At 41.9% G+C, this 20,316-nt stretch overlaps 1 protein-coding gene and 1 pseudogene across 9 annotated transcripts in view; both read right to left on the reverse strand.

The window, feature by feature from the left end:
- The window catches only part of ATXN1 (ataxin 1), a 299,798-nt gene that overhangs the window by 235,010 nt on the left and 44,472 nt on the right, over nucleotides 1-20,316 (reverse strand). The gene's annotated exons all lie outside the window — the stretch shown is intronic.
- On the reverse strand, nucleotides 17,937-18,148 carry LOC130275257 (U2 spliceosomal RNA; annotated as a pseudogene).

Consider the following 20,316-nt stretch of genomic DNA (forward strand, 5'->3'; position numbering starts at 1 on the left):
TGTGCCACCTACACCACCAAGTATAGATGTGATGCAAAGATCTCTAAAAGGTGAAAGGGAACAACGTATGATCCATTGTAACCGTTGGGGGTAAAAACTTCCCCTGTAAAGCCCTACTCTAGCCCTAAAAAGGGCGGCCCCACACAGGAACCTCTCCCTATTTCCACCTACAAACACTGCCATTTCCCATTTCCACATCAATACTTGGTGGTATAGGTGGCACATAGTGTTTTTTGCACACCTTTCCTTTTTTTATTTTTTGGATACATAAATACTTTTCTCCTAGGAAGGTTATTAAAAGTTAATTTTTACGTAATGCATATCCTCAATACTTACTTGTGCACACTAACACTTTTACAAAAGAGACCGTTTTCTTCTGCCTACCTGCCTCAGCTACTATTCTGATCCTGCCACCCGCCTGATGCCACACATCTGATGCCAAGTTCTCCTTTTTTCACCCACCTTCGTCACTGGTATTGCCACCCACCGCCCCACTATGTCACTGGGTTACTTTCAGGACTCCTGATGCTGCTGATGCCACCTCCAGGCTGTCTCATACTGCCAGCAGGTGGCTGTTCTCCTATTTTTTCACAAACACAGCACCCTATGCGTGTTACAGCAAGGCAAAGTGTTCTACACCCCTATTGAGGCTCTCTTTAGGAAAAGAAATAACCATTTTTAATACAGATTCACCGCGAATAAATTCGGCCAAACCAAATTTTTTCTGAAAATTCGTCGAACCGGCCGAATTCAATTTTTCAAAAGTTTGCTCATCTCTAGTCACAATACTCTGGCCCCATGGTCATGAGGCTTCAGCCTCCAGCGCTGCATGCAGCTGAGACAGGTGGGTGCTGTATGAGAGATTGCGGGGGGTCCTTTGGATAGGGGATAAGATGTCTTTGGGTTGGAGTACCCCTTTAACTCCACTAACCTCATTATCTAGGTGGTTAGTGTGGGTGATCCTGAGTAAAATTGTGTATTCCTTATCCCAATCCATTCAGCCATTCCCAATATAGCACAATCTTGTATAATGCAAATTAACTCATAATTGCTTTGGAGGTGGGTTTGAAGACTATGTGCACCTCTGATGCCATCCCTTGGGTCCCGTTTATAATCATCTCCTTCATAAGCAGGGGGTGCTTATGAAGAAGATGAATATTGTTAAGCGAGACAGTGCAAATGGGACCCAGGGGCCAGCATTAGATGTACAGTCTTTAAATCCACCTTCAGTGCAGTTGAGTTCATTTGCATATTGTAAGTTTGTTCTATATCTTGGAATTGGCTGTACGGATTGGGGTAAGGAACACATCAGTTTGCTCAGCATCACCCATACTAACCACCTGTATATTCAGGTTACTGTTAATCCATCTGTCAGTTTCCCTTTAAAATAATTTGCCCACTACAGATGACTTGTTACCTTCAGCACCTGCGGAGCATGCCACACGAGCACACCTCTACCTTCACCCCTAACACATTTGACATTTATGGAATGCATATATATATAAAAAGCAATACATATATATACATATTTTTTATTTATTTATTTATTTTTTACTGTGTCTGTGTTCCCAAATTTTCCCAGCCTGTGAGAATTTTTTTAAGTGGTGTGGAATAGAATGTTCTTATAGTGACTGACATATTGACTCACATTTCATTTCTGGTATAATTGATTTTCTTCTAGGATAAAAGATGAGAAGCACTTACACAAGGCTTAAGTGATCTCTCTAAGGACGTATTGACCACAAACTTTCTATAAGTCTCTTTTCCCTCTAATCTGTGGATGTATAGTGTATTCCAGGAATGTATGACTAAATTAGATACATTCACAGGGCACAGAAATTAAATTGGAAATAAAAAGTCTTCTGCTTTAAAAGTGTATATGTCTCTATCTCAGTAGACATGGTACTTTCTTCACAGCACTGAGATGAACATGGGATTTTCTGGTAAGACAAAGACCAAGCTGGAAATCACCGTATTTTAATAATTTTTTTAATTTAACCATCACATCACAGATAGACAGACAGATCTACATTTTCAATAACATTTATTATCTCATGATAATGAAACCTTTTAAGGGGTGAAATGTGATAAGTCAGTTCTTGAAGCTGATGTGTAGGAATCAGTAAAAAATGCTAAAACATAAGGATCTGAGTTACTCTCAATAGGGCGAAATTGTGATGCCCCCATAAGTGGGTTAAATCATCTCTAACATGGCAGGTCTTGTGTGGTGTTCACAATATACAGTGATTAGTTCCTTCCAAAAGTGGTCCAAAGAATCTGGAGAAGAGATGGCACCAGAATGCACTATGAAAAGAAGGTAAGCCAGAGGAGACAGTGTGGTGGAAACCATTGTTCTCTGGCATTCACATAGATGTTACTTTGATAAGTACTATCTACCTAAACATTTTTGAAGACCACATATATCCCATAATGGCAAGAGTAATGCCTAATAATAATAATAATCTCTTTTACCATGATAATTCCAAACTGCAAAATTGTTCAGGAATGAAGTTCATGTGTTGACTTGGCTTCAAAATTCCCCAAACTCCAATTTGATCTTGTGTCAAAGGCATGTGCTGAAAAAACATGTCCAGACCATGGAGACACCACCTCATAACTCAAAGGACTTAAAGGATCTGCTGGTATGTACTTGGTGCCAGATGCTGCTGGTCACTTTTTAGGGGTCTTGTGTAGTCCATGCCTTGGTGGGTTAGTGTTATTTTGGTGGCACAAGAGGGACCTACATAATACGGTATTGAGCAGGTGATTTTACCATGATGACTGATCAGTGTATATGCATATGGGCGTACTATGTTTATATATTACTCTATTTATTTCCTAGTTAACTTCATAACCCCTGAAGGACATGCACTGTATATGTATGGTGCTGCTTAGAGCTATTTAGCGCACATGGCCTTACATTTACGGAGTGGCTCTGACGAGAGTGCAAGAGCTGCGCTCGCTTCAATCGCGGTGGGTTCTGGCGGCTCTAAGCAGCCACGGACCCACTGGTAGTGTCGGACATCAGCAATCGAGCTGATGTCTGCCATTAACCCCTCAGATGCCGTGATCAATACAGATCAACGCATCTACGGCAGTGCTGCATTTAAAATGGCAGATCAGCCAAGATGGCGGACAGAGGTCCCCTTACTTACCTCCATCTGTCTCCCGGGGTCTTCCGCACTGATCTGCCTTTTAGCAGACCAGAGCAGAAGATCACCGATAATACTGATCAGTGCTATGCCCTTTGCATAGCATTGAACAGTATTAGCAATCTGATGATTGCTCTAAATAGTCCCCTATGGGGACAAAAAAAAAGTGTAAAGTAAATGTAAAAAAAAAAGTTTTAAAAAAAGTAAAAAAAAAATATGTGAAAATGCCCCTCCCCAATAAACTTTTCAATTACCCCTTTTCCCCATATTAATACAAAAAAGCGTAAAAACTATAAATATTAAACATATTTGGTACTGTCGCATGCGTAAATGTCTGAACTATAAAAAAATAATGTTAATGATCCCCTTTGTTGAACGACGTAAACATAAAACAACATTTGTCACATCAAACTGCTAAAGAAATTAATAAAAAGCGACCCGAAAAAATCACATATACGCAAATGTGGTACTCAAACAAACTACAGATTATGGTGCAATAAATGAGCCCTCACACATCCCTGAATATGGAAAAATAAGAAAGTTAGAGGTGGTCAAAATTGGGCAATTTTAAACATATTGATTTTGTAAACAAAGTTTGAGATTTTTTAAAAGCAGTACAATAATAGAAATGTATGTAACCATGGGTATCATTTTAATCGTATTGACCCAGAAAGTAAAGGAAACATTTCATTTTACTGTAAACTGTACAGCGTTAAAAAGAAACCCCCTAAATCTGCTAAATTGTCATTTCTGTTTAAATTTCCTTACACAAAAAATATTTTTGGGCGTTTACCATACATTTTAGGGTAAAATGAATAAGGTCTTTACAAAGCACAACTGGTTCCACAAAAAATAAGCCCTAATATTGGTATGTGAATGGAAATATAAAAGAATTATGGATTTTAGAAGGCGAGGAAAAAAAAACACAAAAATTGGCTGTGTCCTTAAGGTCAAAATGGGCTGCGTCCATAAGGGGATAATATAGTAAGCTGTGGTTGTAATATGACAGTGCTAACTACAAATTCTTGACGCACGTGGGAGGTTCAAACAGGCCTAAAATGTGTACGCACCACAATACTACTTGAGAAAGAGGAACTTGTGAATGTTTCATAATAACAAGCTGTAGTGACTAAGGACATGTTGGGTTTACAATAGTAAATCAAAGAAACAGAAAGGAACCAGTGCTGGTAAGGTGCAAGCAATGTAGAAAATCTATAAAGCAGGCATGGTATAGGAACAATGTAGTATAAGTGCTGGTCCGCACTCTTAGTCATACATGTAACCTGCTTTTAAAGAATAAAGATTTTCTACATTGCTTGCACCTTACCTGTGCCGGCTCCCTTCTGTTTCTTGGATGATGTTCTATTGTGCGGCCATGCACTGATCCGGGCTGCAAACAGGTTCGCAGGGTAAGCTGGAATTGAACTGTTCTTTTGTCTATACAATAGTAAATCAGGGCCATTATATTTGTGTCTGAAATTCCCAGTGCTTTCAGTGGGGTCTGTAAACAGGTTTATATCTCTGGGCATCAACACAACATTATAGAAATAAGAAAAAAACAAAGTCTGCCCATTTAAACCAATGAATCGAACTCCATGAACAAGCAAGGCTGGGTCCACACCACGTTTTCAGTCATACATATGTGCCGCACGTATGTAATTCATTTCAATGAGCCAACCGGAGTGAAACGCTGACTCCGGGCGGCTTATTTTTGCCCCGTATGCGGTTTTAGGTCCCGAGGGAAAACTGCATACGGGGCAAAAATGAGCCAACCGGAGTCAGCGTTTCACTCCGGTCGGCTCATTGAAATGAATTACATACGGGTGGCATATGGCAGGGATACGGGTGCGCCACGGTTTTAGAGTTTTAGCTCCCCCCCAGCAGTTTGTGGTCCCGTATTGGCTGAAAATGTGGGGTGAACCTAGCCTCACATCCGGGGAAGAAGGGAAATGGAAAGGATAGATCACTCCAACTCTGCAGATGATTATGAAGCAAGATCACCATGATAAGTATCACTGTGCACCCTCTTTTGGACAAAATATGTGGGTATTACAGTCTTTCATCTAAAAAAATAACATAGAACCTCTTCCAATTATTTCACTGAATTACATGCCATATTGAACATATATGTAACTGCACAAGTGAATTTTGTGTCTGTTTTATTTTTATTTTTTTCTATTTAAACCAACAGGGAAAGATATACTATTAACACCAGAGACACAACAAACTGTGTTTCTAACAGATTGCATCACCAGCTTAATGAAATGCAGTGCACTTACACTCAGTGGGAATGGTTTTACATATATAATTCACAATGCAATTCCACGTGACATTATGATGATGTATTTTTTTTAGATATAAAATGATGCAACAGACAAATTCCTCATAGGTTCCTCTTCAGTCTAAGGCCTCATGCACATATCAAGGCTTTGTAAGGTGGGGGGGGGGGGCAAACTACATATTCTCTTTAGCAGGACTTCATTCTTTTGTAAATAATTGGCTTTCTTTTTAGGATATGGCCCCACAGGATGGAAACTGTGGTTATTCTATCTAGATATGTGGATGGAGATGTGGCACAGACTTGTGTGAAGCTGTTTAAGAGAGTTTTCTGAGCAGTAAAGGGCAAAGCATGGTCATCGCAGAGCAGATGGACATTAATTACAGTATTCTGTGTGGACCAGTGATGGTCTAGGCTTAGTGTACCCTAAGAGTGCACAAATCTGTCTGGTATGTGTAACCTGTCTGGGGAAGCTGTGGTGTGCTCAAACCCAGAGGATGCCAGAGTTAGGTGTATGGGGGTAAGATGGAATCCCTAGTGGGCCAGTAAACATCTTCAGTGCGGTACAGGCCTTAGTGAGGCACCATTGGTAACTGCACTCAGAACAGATTCTGATAGAGAGAAGATGTCACCAGGCAGATAGCAGGAACTAAAAGATGGACATGGACTGTGTAAAGTAATACAGGCCAAGGGAAGCCACCTGTGAAGAGAACAGGGACAGACCCAAGGCATGAATACGTTTCTACTCTTGTCAGTGTACAGAGCATTAGAAGCTGAAAGGGTCACTATGAGGGCAGTAGTCCTTGAAGTGTATTTGGCATGGTTGAGTGGTATGGACCCAATCTTCCTCTGTGTTCCAATACACCTTTTCAAATAAAAGCTGTTCCTGTATACAAAGCCCAGGAGTAAGACTTTTTAAGCTAGAGGCCGGTAAACATCTTGAAACTATACTTCACTCCTGATGTGATCCAGTACAATACCTGAATCTCTACAGATATGCATAGATGTTACAGTTCTGTGTTACTCTAGCCCACAACCCAAATGATAGAACCTACAGGATGAAGACCTTCATGGGGGGTAGACTGTGGCATAAAGCAATATAGGGACTCCACAGTTTGGTGGTAATCTGTGACACGGCACTCAGACAGGTGTATCCATGGAAGTCTACCCTGACTTTTTAAGACAGACTAGCACTAGTCTGATCAGAGGCAATAGGAGATCCAGTGAAAGACAGCAAGGCCCTTGTTCAGCTCTATCCTTACTTGAAGAAATCCCTTTTGGGGCAGAAATGTATAGTAAAATATCTCCGCACAGGGGCTGGAACATGGCTCAGGAACATTTTGAAGATGCCACCTGTGAGAACAAGAAACACCACATTATAAGTGTGTCCATGTTCTCAAGTTATGTGTTTAGGGCAGAATTATTTAATGCATTCTGTATCAATATGGCCAAAAAAATCTCCCTTTGCCTTTGTTTGAAATTGGAGGCATACAGAGGTTCAGTAAAGGTCAATAGGAGTCGTGGGTGTGGTATTACAGCTCTATACAACCTATCTGTAATACAGCCAGGTGAACAAAGCCTAATGGACACTCTCTAGTATTGGATTCTCTCATTCTTCAATTATAACAATAGAAATCTTTCAAGTTAACCTAAAAAGAAACTCAAAGAGGTTGGTCAGCTTTGACATGTTTTTTTTTTTTTTTTTTTAAATATAATACTACACTGATTATAATAGGTGACTTACACATACAATAAGGCTATGTTCACATGGTGAAATCTTTGTTCTTCCGCTTAGATTCCTTTCTGCCAAGCTGGCAGCGGATTATTTGAAGTTTTGCAGAGTCCATGCTGAATATTGATGAACATTGACTTAAAAAACTATGGAAAGGTTCAATGTTTTTGCAGAATCAAAAATGTAGAATTTCTGCAGCAGACATTCTGCAGCCGAAAGTTTGCTGTGTGAATGGGACAGCGGAAATTCCATTCACCACAATGTTAACTTAATGTAGCAGGAAATTCTGCTATGTAAACATAGCTGTTAGCTTCTCTGCAGCGCTATTTTCTCTTACGTCGCTCCCGCTCAGTTACCTGTATCGTTGATTATGGCTGCCTATCGAGGACCATGTTATGATACAAGTCACTCTGCCTCCTCCACTGCGCCTGCGCTCCTTGCTTGAGTGCAGTGTACTACTATGGAGGACGCACATTGGCGTGTTTCATCAGCTGCTCCTCCATAGGCAACTATGTATAAACGATGAGCCATCTGAATGTATACAGGAACGAAAGAGAAAGGGCGCCGCAGGGAAGCCTCACTGTATGTGTATGTCACCTATTATAATCACTGAAGTGCTCTATTTAAAAAAAACATGTAAAAGGGTGACCATCTCCTTTAATGGAGATGCCCCACAATGGATATTTACCGCTTCTCAACAGGATCCTGTGTGCTGGGCCCCATCTCTCACAAGAACAGGGGTCCCTATCACGTCTTTTTTCTTCACTGCACTACTACAGTCAGGGTTTCAATGAAGCATGTACCCTACCCCTCTATTTAATGTCTATTGGAACTGTTGAGCATCATACCTGGCTGTTTCCTTCAGCCCCATGAACTTTCAACAGAGCAGCGCTATTCATCCTCCACGTCATTCAAAGTTCTTCTTTTTTACAGTAAAACATATACTGTACAGGATTTAAATAAAATTTTGATATATTTTAGATTAATGAATGTTGAATAACTTTCCAATAGCATGTTAATGAAAAATATGCTTCTTTCTATTGTATTTTTCCCGATCAGTCCTGTCAGCAAGCATTTCTGACTCATGCTGGAGTCCTAAACACTCAGAGCTGCCAGCCTGCTTTGTTCACAGCCAAACAGGCTGTGAACAAAGCAGGCTGGCAGCTCTGAGTGTTCTCCTTTGTGAACAAAGCAGACTGGCAGCTCGTAGTGTTAAGGACTCCAGCATGAGTCTGAAATGCTTGCTGCCAGGACTGGTAGGGAGACCCCTAGTGGTCATTTCTTCAAAGTGGAAAATTAAATAGAAAGAAGCATATTTTTTAATAACATGCAATTGTAAAGCTATTCTGCATACATTAATCTATAATATATCAAAAAAAATTTGATGAGAGGTACCCTTTAAGTTTGTTGCTGTGACATTTGCAGCTCTGTGTCCCTAATGTTATTATACTGTTCATATTAAGAAAAACGGATTATCATAGAATTATGCTTAAAGATTCCTTATTCTTGCACTTGCATAACTTGATGTATTTGACGTGAAGTTCCTTTTTGCCTCCAACCATTACTAGCTACACTCTCTATATTGTACATAGACCATTACTAGCTGTACTCTCTAGTGTACATAGATCATTACTAGCTGCACTCTCTATGGTGTACATAGACCATTACTAGCTGCACTCTCTATAGTGTACATAGACCATTACTAGCTGCCCTCTATAGTGTACATAGACCATTATTAGCCACACTCTCTATAGTGTACGTAGATCATTATTAGCCGCACTCTCTATAGTGTACATAGACCATTACTAGCTGTACTCTCTATAGTGTACAAAGACCATTACTAGCTGCACTCTCTATAGTGTACATAGACCATTACTAGCTGCACTCTCTATAGTGTACATAGACCATTACTAGCTTCACTATCTATAGTGTACATAGACCATTACTAGCTGCACTCTATAGTGTACATAGACCATTATTAGCCACACTCTCTATAGTGTACGTAGATCATTATTAGCCGCACTCTCTATAGTGTACATAGACCATTACTAGCTGTACTCTCTATAGTGTACAAAGACCATTACTAGCTGCACTCTCTATAGTGTACATAGACCATTACTAGCCGCACTCTCTATAGTGTACATAGACCATTACTAGCTGCACTCTCTATAGTGTACATAGACCATTACTAGCTGCACTCTCTATAGTGTACATAGACCATTACTAGCCGCACTCTCTATAGTGTACATAGACCATTACTAGCCGCACTCTCTATAGTGTACATAGACCATTACTAGCTGCACTCTCTATAGTGTACATAGACCATTACTAGCCGCACTCTCTATAGTGTACATAGACCATTACTAGCCGCACTCTCTATAGTGTACATAGACCATTACTAGCTGCACTCTCTATAGTGTACATAGACCATTACTAGCCGCACTCTCTATAGTGTACATAGACCATTACTAGCCGCACTCTCTATAGTGTACATAGACCATTACTAGCTGCACTCTCTATAGTGTACATAGACCATTACTAGCTGCACTATCTATAGTGTGAACATGATAGGTGAGCATCTCAAAGCTCGGTGCTGCGAGCGGTGGCCCTCTGCTGGAGAACAACCTTCATGCTCGAGTCTCGCCGTTTACACGGGCAAGAAAGCAGCAGAATAAAAGAGAAAAAACATAAAACAAGTTGTGAGGTCTATTTTTTATTTCTATTTGCCTAGGTTATTTATATTCCAATCCTATTTATTATTCTACACAATACGACACAGCATACTGTATGCAATGCTATGAAAGAAAACATAAACCATGGCTCATAGGTCACTGCATTCATTGCCTGAAAGCACAAAAAAATTACAGGTGGAAGTTGCTATGGGCAACTCCTCCGGTATTTTCTCATTTTTAGCTTTGTCCTGCTGTCTTTTCTATAGAATTCTGTGCCCACCATGCCCCACTAGCTTTATATTAGCCTTTCATACGTTTAATCCTATTGTTTTGGCTGTGAACGCACATATGGATGTCATTTTCGGCATACAGCGTGCCGGCTTCCTTTAACACCATGTTACCCAACCAGCGTGCCTCCAGCTGTGGCAAAACTAGAACTCCCAGCATGCCTGGACAGCTGAAGGCTGTCCAGGCATGCTGGGAGTTGTAGTTTTGCAATAGCTGGAGGCACACTGGTTGGGAAACACTGCAGTAATATGACCCTAATAAAATCATAATACAATTTTAATAAATCTTAGCCAAGCATATGGAACACATTTGGTATTAGGGGGTTAGATCGGTATTACTGGAGGAGCAGAAATAAGCTTTGGCACACAAAGGGTGGTTATTGCATGCTTAACAGTAAAGGTTGACTGTAGTGGAACAGTGCGGGAGGTGTTACCCCGTACCCTTGCTGCCCTTGCAGCCTCCCTACAGTGTCCCCTGGGCCCCCTTGTATCTGCCCCCCCCCCCCATGTAAATATATTTTTAATGTATTATATCATGTAATGTGTTCAGAAAGCGTTGTCACTTTAAGACTGTTCACCATGTGACTTGTCATGTGATTGTTACCCAGGAGGTACCAGTGACCCCCGCTACCACAACTTTTGGCGTCATGAACAGGATAAGATGTGCGCCTTATGCGACAAGTCCTCCCCCAGTCTGAATTATGTCCAGTATTGTCAGAAAATCGCATGCCGATGCAAATAAAATTTGCGCCAGAAAGTATACGGGACTTTTTCAGTGGAAAGTGTTATACCCAAGGCGCTTGTGAAATAGAGGAGGAGGTGAAGAAAAGAATGTTGTCCGCCATTGTGAAACGTTTAAGTACTGCGTCCACCATGTGTAAGATCAGAAGCTATGTTACGTTGTCATGTATTGCCTGTGCCTGCAAGGCGTCCCGCCCCCTGGGCGTGGAAACCATGCTGCTGTATCGATGCCAATGTGGAACTGTGAAGATCTGTCCCTTGTTGCCGGGGAGCGGAAGTCAGCACTGCACAGCTGATGCACTTCTGGCTGGCGGGCATTTTCTCAAAGCCCTGCATAAAAGGAGCAGTGCTGTTGGATCCTCCCAGTTTGATGGAAGTCAGCAAGTGGAGCAACATGGAACAGGAAAGCACACATGCCCAAGATGGCGCCGGAGGCCCGGAAAGTCACTACGGCCGCTGTGCACATGTTTCAAGAGTTAGCTGACCGTCTCCAGAGGATCTCCATCAGGGCAGAGGAGGCATGCTACCAAGTCCCGCTGCCTGAGGACGATGGAGACTGTCCAGCAACCCCAGCGGAGGGTATGCCGAGATCTTCAAGAGGATCGTCACTGGTGAGAATGTCCCCTCACCACCGGACCTGGGGTCCTGCACTGAAATCCACACCGAGGAGTCAGAAGCGAGTACCCCGGCTCAGGCTGCTTTCTCTAACCCTCCTTCTACCCCTAGTCCAGAGCAAACCCCATCAGGTTCAGAAGTCTGCTGTACATCTCCGGCACCACCATTACCTAAGTGGTTGTTTGGCGATGAGCCTGGACTAATCCAGTTTATGAAGGAGAACCTTCTTCCCCTGCCAGGGAAGCTCCATCCCTCAGTTCTGACAGTCCAGTCATCTACAGATGTGCTTAGGCCTACTCCTATTGTCGAGGGGGTTTGGCCTAATCAGCAGTCACCAACTAAAGTGCCTCGGCCTACTCCTGTAGAGAACGTTTGGCTGGCCCAACAGGCACCAATGTCTATTCCCCCAGTGGCGCAAGCTGCTGCCATACAAATGGTGGTCACATTCAGCCCCACCATCACTGGGTCTATTTTATCCCAGGTGAACTAGAACACCCGAGTGAGTCCATTAGAGGGGGCACAGTCCCGTGGATCCCGTTACATGTCCCAGCCTCGGAGGCAGTGATAATTCTGCTATGTGTCACTAACTTTACTTTGTGAAGTACTTTTGTTGTCTACAGGTTATGCAACGTTTAAGAAGAGGTGCCTGATGAACTTGTCAAGAAGTTAATTTGTAACCATTTGCGTAAGTGTATGTGCCCGGCTTTTAGCCATGATTCTTTACTAAGAACTCGAAAGTGTACCAGAACTGTCGAGTGGTACTAGGAACAAAAACTAACTAATTTAGTCAGTCTATATAATGTATATATGAGTTAGTCAAAATATCTAGTCAGGACTGTATATAACGTGTCCATTATCAGTCCATATTGTCAAAATGTTAATATGTATCTAACATTTTTCCTGTCCCCGTGTACAGGGTGCTCTCCTGGATCGGTTTGGTTAACACTTTAATTATGAATACAGTGAAAATGTATTCTGTTTCTACAAAGGGAAATACTCTGTGCATCTGTTTGATGTAGTCCCTGGAGGCACATGTCCAGAGCTTCAAGCTGGTCATAGACATAGAGAAAACTTCTGCAAACATAAGCTCGGCTGATGCCCTCAGAAGCATAGGATGAATATTGTGTATTTGACCAGAAGCGTATTTCAATTCATAATTCTAGCATATATTCACATATCTAGCATTTATGGTTACTGAATGTAGTTTTTTAAAGGGGTACTCCACCCCTAGACAACTTATCCCCTATACAAAGGATAGGGGATAAGATATCTAATCACGGGGGTCCCACCGCTGGGGACCCCCGAGATATCGCGATCACAGAGCAAATTCGCTATGTGCCTAATGACGGGTAATACAGGGGCCGGAGCATTGCTCTGGCCCCTTGTGACATCACGGCCCGCCACCTTAATGCAAGTCTATGAGAGGGGGCGTGATGGGCGCCACACCCCTCCCATAGACTTGTATTGAGGGGGTAGAACGTGATGTCACGAGGAGGTGGAGCCATGATGTCACGATGCTCCGGCCCCTGTATCACCCGTCAGAGCGAGTTTGCTCTGTGCAGTGATGACAGCGGGGTGCCGCAGCCGAGATCATGGGGGTCCCCAGCAGTGGGACTCCCGCGATCAGACATCTTATCCCCTATTAAGTTTTATAAAACTTAAAAAAAAAATAATGTATATATATATATATATATATATATATATATATATATATTATATATCAAACTTTGTTAGGATTAAGACAATCCGGTTTTAGTAGTCTCTATTGTCATACAGTAGACTTAGTAGTTTTAATACATCCATGAAATGTTTTCTAGAGTACGCCATAGTTTGGTCCAGCACTGTGAACCTTCTGCTTATTAGCTTCTAAGCCGGAAATAATAAATTGAGAAATAGTCTAATACATTCTACCTGGTTTGTTCCAGTAAAGTGGATTTCCCATCATCTTGCATTCAGGCATTTGTTACATACAATGAGTGTAATTATGCTAGAAGTAGACAGAGATGTACTGTCCAGTATGTGACAGAAAAGTTGGAAAAGTTAACATAAGCAATGGTAGCAAACAGAAAAATAAATGTCTAAATGGAAATGTGCAACCTGCAAGGCAAGTATATCCTCAGGCTTTTATTATAAACTCAGCAGTACCCAGACTGGCACAGAAATCCCATTCACAGATGTTTCTAGTAGAGACATTAACAGTAGTCATTGTGGCTTAGACCTAAACCTGTAAATCACTTTCACAGAGTACATGATGAAAATATGCTGCACCATGCCCTCTATTCAACAAGGAAAGCCTTTCCTGCAATACAAAGACTTTCCTTTTGATATGTGGAATGTTTTGTTGTTGGAAACATTAAGAAGAGAAAATAGGAGCAACCAAATAAGTTGTTTTAGAAGTAAAAGCTAGATTCTGCCCAGAGTTATGTGGATAATATTCTCTTCATTTAGATCAAGTCAATTTTGACTCAGAATATTTTTTAAACCTAAGTCTGTATTTTTTTGAAGTGCTTCTACTTTGGTTTAGTTTGTGTCATCATAATGGAAAATTATTCACATGTAGGACAACAAATACTATCAGGAAGTCAGTATGTATTAAAGGGGTACTCCACTGCCCCAGCGTTGAGAACATTTTGTTCCTAACACTTGCAGGCTGCAGGGGTCGTGACGTCATGGTGACACCCCTTGTGACGTCACATCACGCCCCCTCAATGCAAATCCCTGGGAGTCTACCATAGACTTGCATTGAGGGGGTGTGGCGTGACATCACGAGGGGTGTGTCCGTGACGTTACGACCCTGCAGCCCGCACCCAGCAATCCGAAAAAAATGTTCCGAACACCGGGGCAGTGGAGTACCCCTTTAAGATCTCCAAACTTCTTTAATGTCTTCAGACATAACTGCTATAGAGCATAAAAGCATAGCATAGAACACAGCGATTCTATAGTCTATTATGTGTAGGGACTCAGCGCAGGACAATGCCTTTTCCAACCATTGAAAATACTTGGGGGTGGGGCACTGGATTTTTTACCAATGGGCCCAGCATAATAACAAAACAAAAAAAAAGCTCAATATACCACCCTGGCTCCCTCGTAGACTCCAGTATTGGTGCACGGTCTCTGCCACACTTCCCCTTCACGGGGCTACAGAGGGGATGTAGCAGTGTGCTCAGCCAATCACTGGCCACAGTAATGTTCCACCTAAGTCAGTGACCGGCTAAGCTGTTGGCAGAGACTGGGCACCAATACCTGAGGCTTCAAGGGAGCGTAGAAGGTATGTATAAGCCTCTTTGTTAGTCTTGGCCCATTGAGAACAAAAAACTTTTCACCAGACAACTCGTTTAATACCTGTATATTAGTTCTGTAAAATGTATGTTATATGTGTACCTGAGGTTAATTTAGTTTCCTGATATGACATACAGTATATTATGGTATAGTTTAGATAACTGAGTAAACAACATTTTGCGTTATATCTGCAGTGAACATTGCCCACAGCACCATGCTTCCCCTACCAGCTTGCCTTCTTCCCACAGTAGAAATCTGACGTCCTCGGACTAAACTTTACTGTAGTATTGTGGTGCAAAGTAATAAACATTTTCTAAGGTGAAAGTAACTTGGGTGACATAAAGACAACCGGAGGAAAAACCTCATCTATCACATGTGATCTTTAGCCATGTGGACTCCCAGACAGACCATGACATTCATACAAATGAATCATTATTACAAAATCTAGTAGTTCAAGGGAAATTCAAGTTAAAAACACAATTTTTTATATGAATTCTTACCTAAAATCAAGATATTTAAAGCCAACATTTTCTACTGGCTTTCTACATTTCTCCTGTGGTTGCCTGGGCCATTGTATAGCAGCAATTCCTGCCTGCATCAGGTGACACCATATATAACCTTCTGAGGCCTTCAGCTGTCAATAAGAAATCCCACAGGCCACCACTTATGACGTATGGCTATGGCCCTACAGTTATGCATCTCACTTCCAGTTATATATGAAATGATAATGTTGTCTTGCTGCTTTCTGTATAAGGAGCCTAGTGTGATTTCTACAAGGTGCTGAGGGGTAGGTGACCATTTTTTAGGAGGTAGAATTTATCTTTAGGGGGAAAAGGCAACATCAAGGTTAGGATAGGAAATAGGAGTAAAATGTAATCAGTATTAAAGGGGTACTCCGCCCTTAGACATCGCATCCCCTATCCAAAGCATAGGGGATTTGATGTCTGATCGCGGGGGTCCTGCCACTGGGGACCACAGCGATCTCGGAAGTGGCACCCTTTGCTCCGTGCCAGATGACTGGCGATGTGAGGCAGAGGCTTGTGACATCACGGTCACATCCCGCTTGTGATGTCATGGCCATGCCCCCTCAATGCAAGTCTATGGGAGGGGGCATGACGGTCGTCACGCCCCCTCCCATAGACTTGCATTGTGGGGGTCACGCCCCCTCCCATAGACTTGCATTGTGGGGGCGTGGCCGTGATGTCACGAGCCTCTGGCACTGCACCCGACGCTCTAAACGAACGCCAGGTGCAGCAGAGAGATCCTGCAGCTGGGATATCTCGAACTTCGCTCCGTACCGGATGACTGGCGATGTGAGGCAGAGGTTTGTGACATCACGGTCACTTACCGCTCGTGACGTCATGGCCATGCCCCCTCAATGCAAGTCTATAGGAGGGGGCATGACGGTCGTCACGCCCCCTCCCATAGACTTGCATTGTGGGGGCATGGCCGTGATGTCACGAGCCTCTGGCACTGCACCCGACGCTCTAAACGAATGCCGGGTGCAGCACAAAGATCGCAGGGATCCTGCAGCTGGGATAGGGGATAAGATGTCTAGGGGTGGAGTACCCCTTTAATCACCTGGCTTGCACCTTCAAAATTGCATGCTTAGTGTGGTTTTATTTTGGACACTGACCCAAACCATGGGCAGCATAAAACTGGTGCAGGCAGCGGGTAAGGAGTCACAATGATTAATTACCCGAATCCCAGCAGCATTTTAAAACTATGATTTCTCTGTAATGTCCAAGTATTTCCAAATCACTCAGAGTATAGGGATTTGGGCAGCGGTTTGGGCAACATAAAACTGATTACAGGTCCCCTTTAAGGTTATAAAAATAATGAGAGGCAGACTGAATAGCAAACCATAAGTGAAAAGGACAAATATCATTTAAGAGAACATTCATTCTTTTCAGAGATTTACTCCGTTTTCTGCTGCTTTGAAAAACTGCTTGAGGTAAAGCCATGTCACAGCTATTATTCCAAGAGAAAAGCAGTAAGCACATTTGGGTGTAGAAATGCCAGATCTATTTACATAGGCCCATATGTAATGTATATGTGAGCACAGTTAGTCTAACAAATATATACCGCACTGGTTGCTTAATAACATAGGCCCGTACCACACAACATCTGGCCCTCATGCACTGCCAGCATCATGCAAATATACACAGCAGTGAATACTTCTTTCTTTCGTAGAGTGACAAATGAGTGACTTCTCATAATGGCTCGACAATACAAGGAACTGAGGCGTGACTCGCAAGAGAACACAATTCACCAAGAACCCTCTAGGAATGTGTAACTTGCAATGTGTGACCAAACAACGTACACGATTATATTAAAATACACAAGTCCAAAAAGAGAAAAAAAAACACTGCTTTAACTTATAACAACAGACAAGTAGATTTTACTAAAGCAAATGTGGTGTCCCAGCACATCTGTTCCAGCTACTACCCACTAGAGAATTGTAGGGTGGCTGAGTAATAACTGTATTTTCTGCATTTTGTTGCCATTTTATGCATGCACTGAGGTAGCAATAGTTAATGTTTTTGCATGTATTTCACTGTACAGCTAATTAGTTGATTAGTCAAATGTAGTCCCCTAGCCAATAGATGCAGGATCCAGTTCCAAGTCCAACCCTCATCTCCGGAGAGGAAGAGGTAAGCTAGTTCTAGTCAGTTTAGGGCCTGGGTTACACCAGAGCCACATGTGTTTTAGCAAGCTTTAGTCATTGACATGGCCTATAACCACTCAGGGAATCTGTCAAATCTAACAAGTTGCTGTCCTGAAATCCTTGTTCCAAGTCCATGCTGGGAGGAAACACACTACTACCTTTGTCCTCAAAGAGGTAGATGTAGTCTTTTTTTTTTTTTTAAAGAGTTGAGGCAAGTACTCTCTATCACCCAAAGTGCAAGAGAAAGAGCAAACGTGTCACATAAAAAAAAAACGTGCACAAAGGATGCGGTCTATCACTAAGCCCTTCTCCAACAGGAGAGAGGCCCCCCAACAAACCTACTCTTCACCTCCGGGCCAAAAGGCCTCTGCAAGGATCCAGGTTCGATGCCCCTTTTCGTCAAAGCTACTAAGGGGCCATAAATGCACCTGGCTTCAACTTAGGTGTTAACCAAGGTATCAGCCAAGGAGTCGTATACTAATGGCATCTCGACCAAAGCTGAGATGCCCAGGGGTTGCAGGGAGGTAAGGAACCAAATGGCCACACACACCTCCCCTAGACTGCCAGGAGGGACACCCAGAAGGGCTACCTCAGCCTGACAAATCCTGTGTACAAAACAAACACGTAAAAGTGGCACAGTGACAAACAAACAAATTCCTACCAGTGGACTACCTGATAAGAACATCTACTACACTTGATCTTAGCCAAAAGGCCGAGAAGCGATCGTCTTTCAAGAAAGGTTGATGCTGAACAAGGACCCTCCTGAGTTTATTGATTTCTTTGCCTCCAGTAAGATCAGTGCCAGCATCTCTCTCTGTCAGGGAAGTTTAGGTAAAGTGGAGTCCTATTTTGCATCTTACACCATGGTTAACTCCCCAAGAGGCTTTTTATCAAGTAGTTTGCGTAATCTGGACTTGTGACCTAGGGGACTCTAACATCTGTTAATGCATCTACACTAGATTCTACGCTGCCACATGCTAAGAGAACACTTTAAGGTCGACTTGTCCAGTATATCTGATAAGAAAGCACTATTTCAGGGATAGTGACCAAATCTGCATTCTCCCGACTTCTAAAGTGTGCTACTCAAGGCTGTAGTAAACAGACTGTATTTTTCCGGAACTGTTAAAGGTGTTAAAGGGGTACTCTGGTGAAAAATGTATTTGTAATTTACTTCCAGTACTTATCCGCTGCTGTATGTTCCACAGAAAGTTGTGTTATTCTTTACAGTCTGACCACAGTGCTCTCTGCTGACACCTCTGTCCATGCCATGAACTGTCCAAAAGCAGGAGAGGTGTGCTATGGGGATTTGCTCCTACTCTGGACAGTTCCTGACATTGACAGAGGTTTCAGCAGAGAGCACTGTGGTCAGACAGAAAATAACTATACAACTTCCTCCGGAGCATAGAGCAGCTGATAAGTACTGGAAGGGATAAGATGTTTAAATAGAAGTAATTTACAAATCTGTTTATCTTTCTGGCACCAGTTCATTTGAAAAAAAAAAATTCCACTGGAGTACCCCTTTAAGTGTACAAGTTGTTGCAATCCTAGCTTCAGAATACTCATTCCTGGGCTTTGTATGTAAGAGTAGCTTTATTCTGAAAAAAGTATATGTGTGAGGTTTACAGAAAAACATTGAGTCAACACCACTCAGCTATATGACATGCACATAAGGGACTACTACCCTCATCATCATAACCCTCTACGCTTCTTCTAACCAACCCACAGAGGCATGTAAAAAAGAAAGGAAATAATAAACAGGAATCTAGAGCAAGCTGAACTTTGTAGAGAAGTAATTAAATGGTATTTTTTGTAGAAGGCCTATCAATTTAGAATGGCTTACATAAAAGGTGCTACCAGATGCGTTACCTTCCCCTTAATTAGATTGTAAGCTCCTGGGCACTACTTTGCCTCTTGTTTTCCTATTGTTTTCCTTTAATCAGTTGGGGAAATCTACTCAGACCTGTGTTTCATATGCTGGTTTAAAAGCCAGATTGATTAAAAGGCATTTTATAGCTTTGACATATCCTTTGGTCACCTGTAGACAGTATTTTACCTCACTTTTCTGTCATAATAAATGTTGCAACCTATCAATAAAAACTGATTACAAAGAGGAAAACCACTGAGATATGGTGGGATAGATTTACTAATACAGATTGCCTATAGGCATGCCCTATGTCTGAACATTTTGATAAGACACATAGAGGGACATTTATCAATGTTTGCTTATGTATTCCTTTTTTTAGTACTTTTTTCTTTACTTTTTTTTGCTTATGTGTGACTTATTTATCAACTGGTTTCAGCCTGTTGATAATTTTCTTTCACGTAAGCAATTTTTCCTTTTTTACTTTGGTGGTAGCTTTTTCTGCTCCATGTTTGAGCTGGAGTAAATTTAGTCAATTTTTAACCTTGTTGCGACTTTTTTTTGCGCAGTTGCGACTGTGGCAGTTAATAAATACCTGACTACCCGTAGTCCATGTTAAAATTATTACTACGTAGTAAAGTTTTGGAAAGCTTGCTTTTCTCGCTTTCCAGTCAAAATGTCGCACGAAAAATCACGTAGTCGCAGGTGCGACATTTGTGGGACATTTTTAGTAAAAAAAAGTTAACTAAATCGCTTGATAAATGCCTGTCATAGGGATAATATTCAATAATAGTGCTGTGCAAAGGATTTTATTCCATCATGCAAGATATCAGGATGTAAACTTGACAGTGGATCCAAATATACAGGTCAGGATTTAAGCTCTAAAGAGAACCTGTCATCAGTTTCATGCTGTCCGAACCATGGTTAACATGAAACCCCAACATGCTCCCTTATTACAATGGTGTATGATTCACTCTGAAACACTGCAGGAACCACTCTAGTGAATCGAACACCCATTCTTTGCCATTTTC

Source organism: Hyla sarda, chromosome 5, assembly GCF_029499605.1.
Source record: "Hyla sarda isolate aHylSar1 chromosome 5, aHylSar1.hap1, whole genome shotgun sequence".
Classification (NCBI taxonomy): domain Eukaryota; kingdom Metazoa; phylum Chordata; class Amphibia; order Anura; family Hylidae; genus Hyla; species Hyla sarda.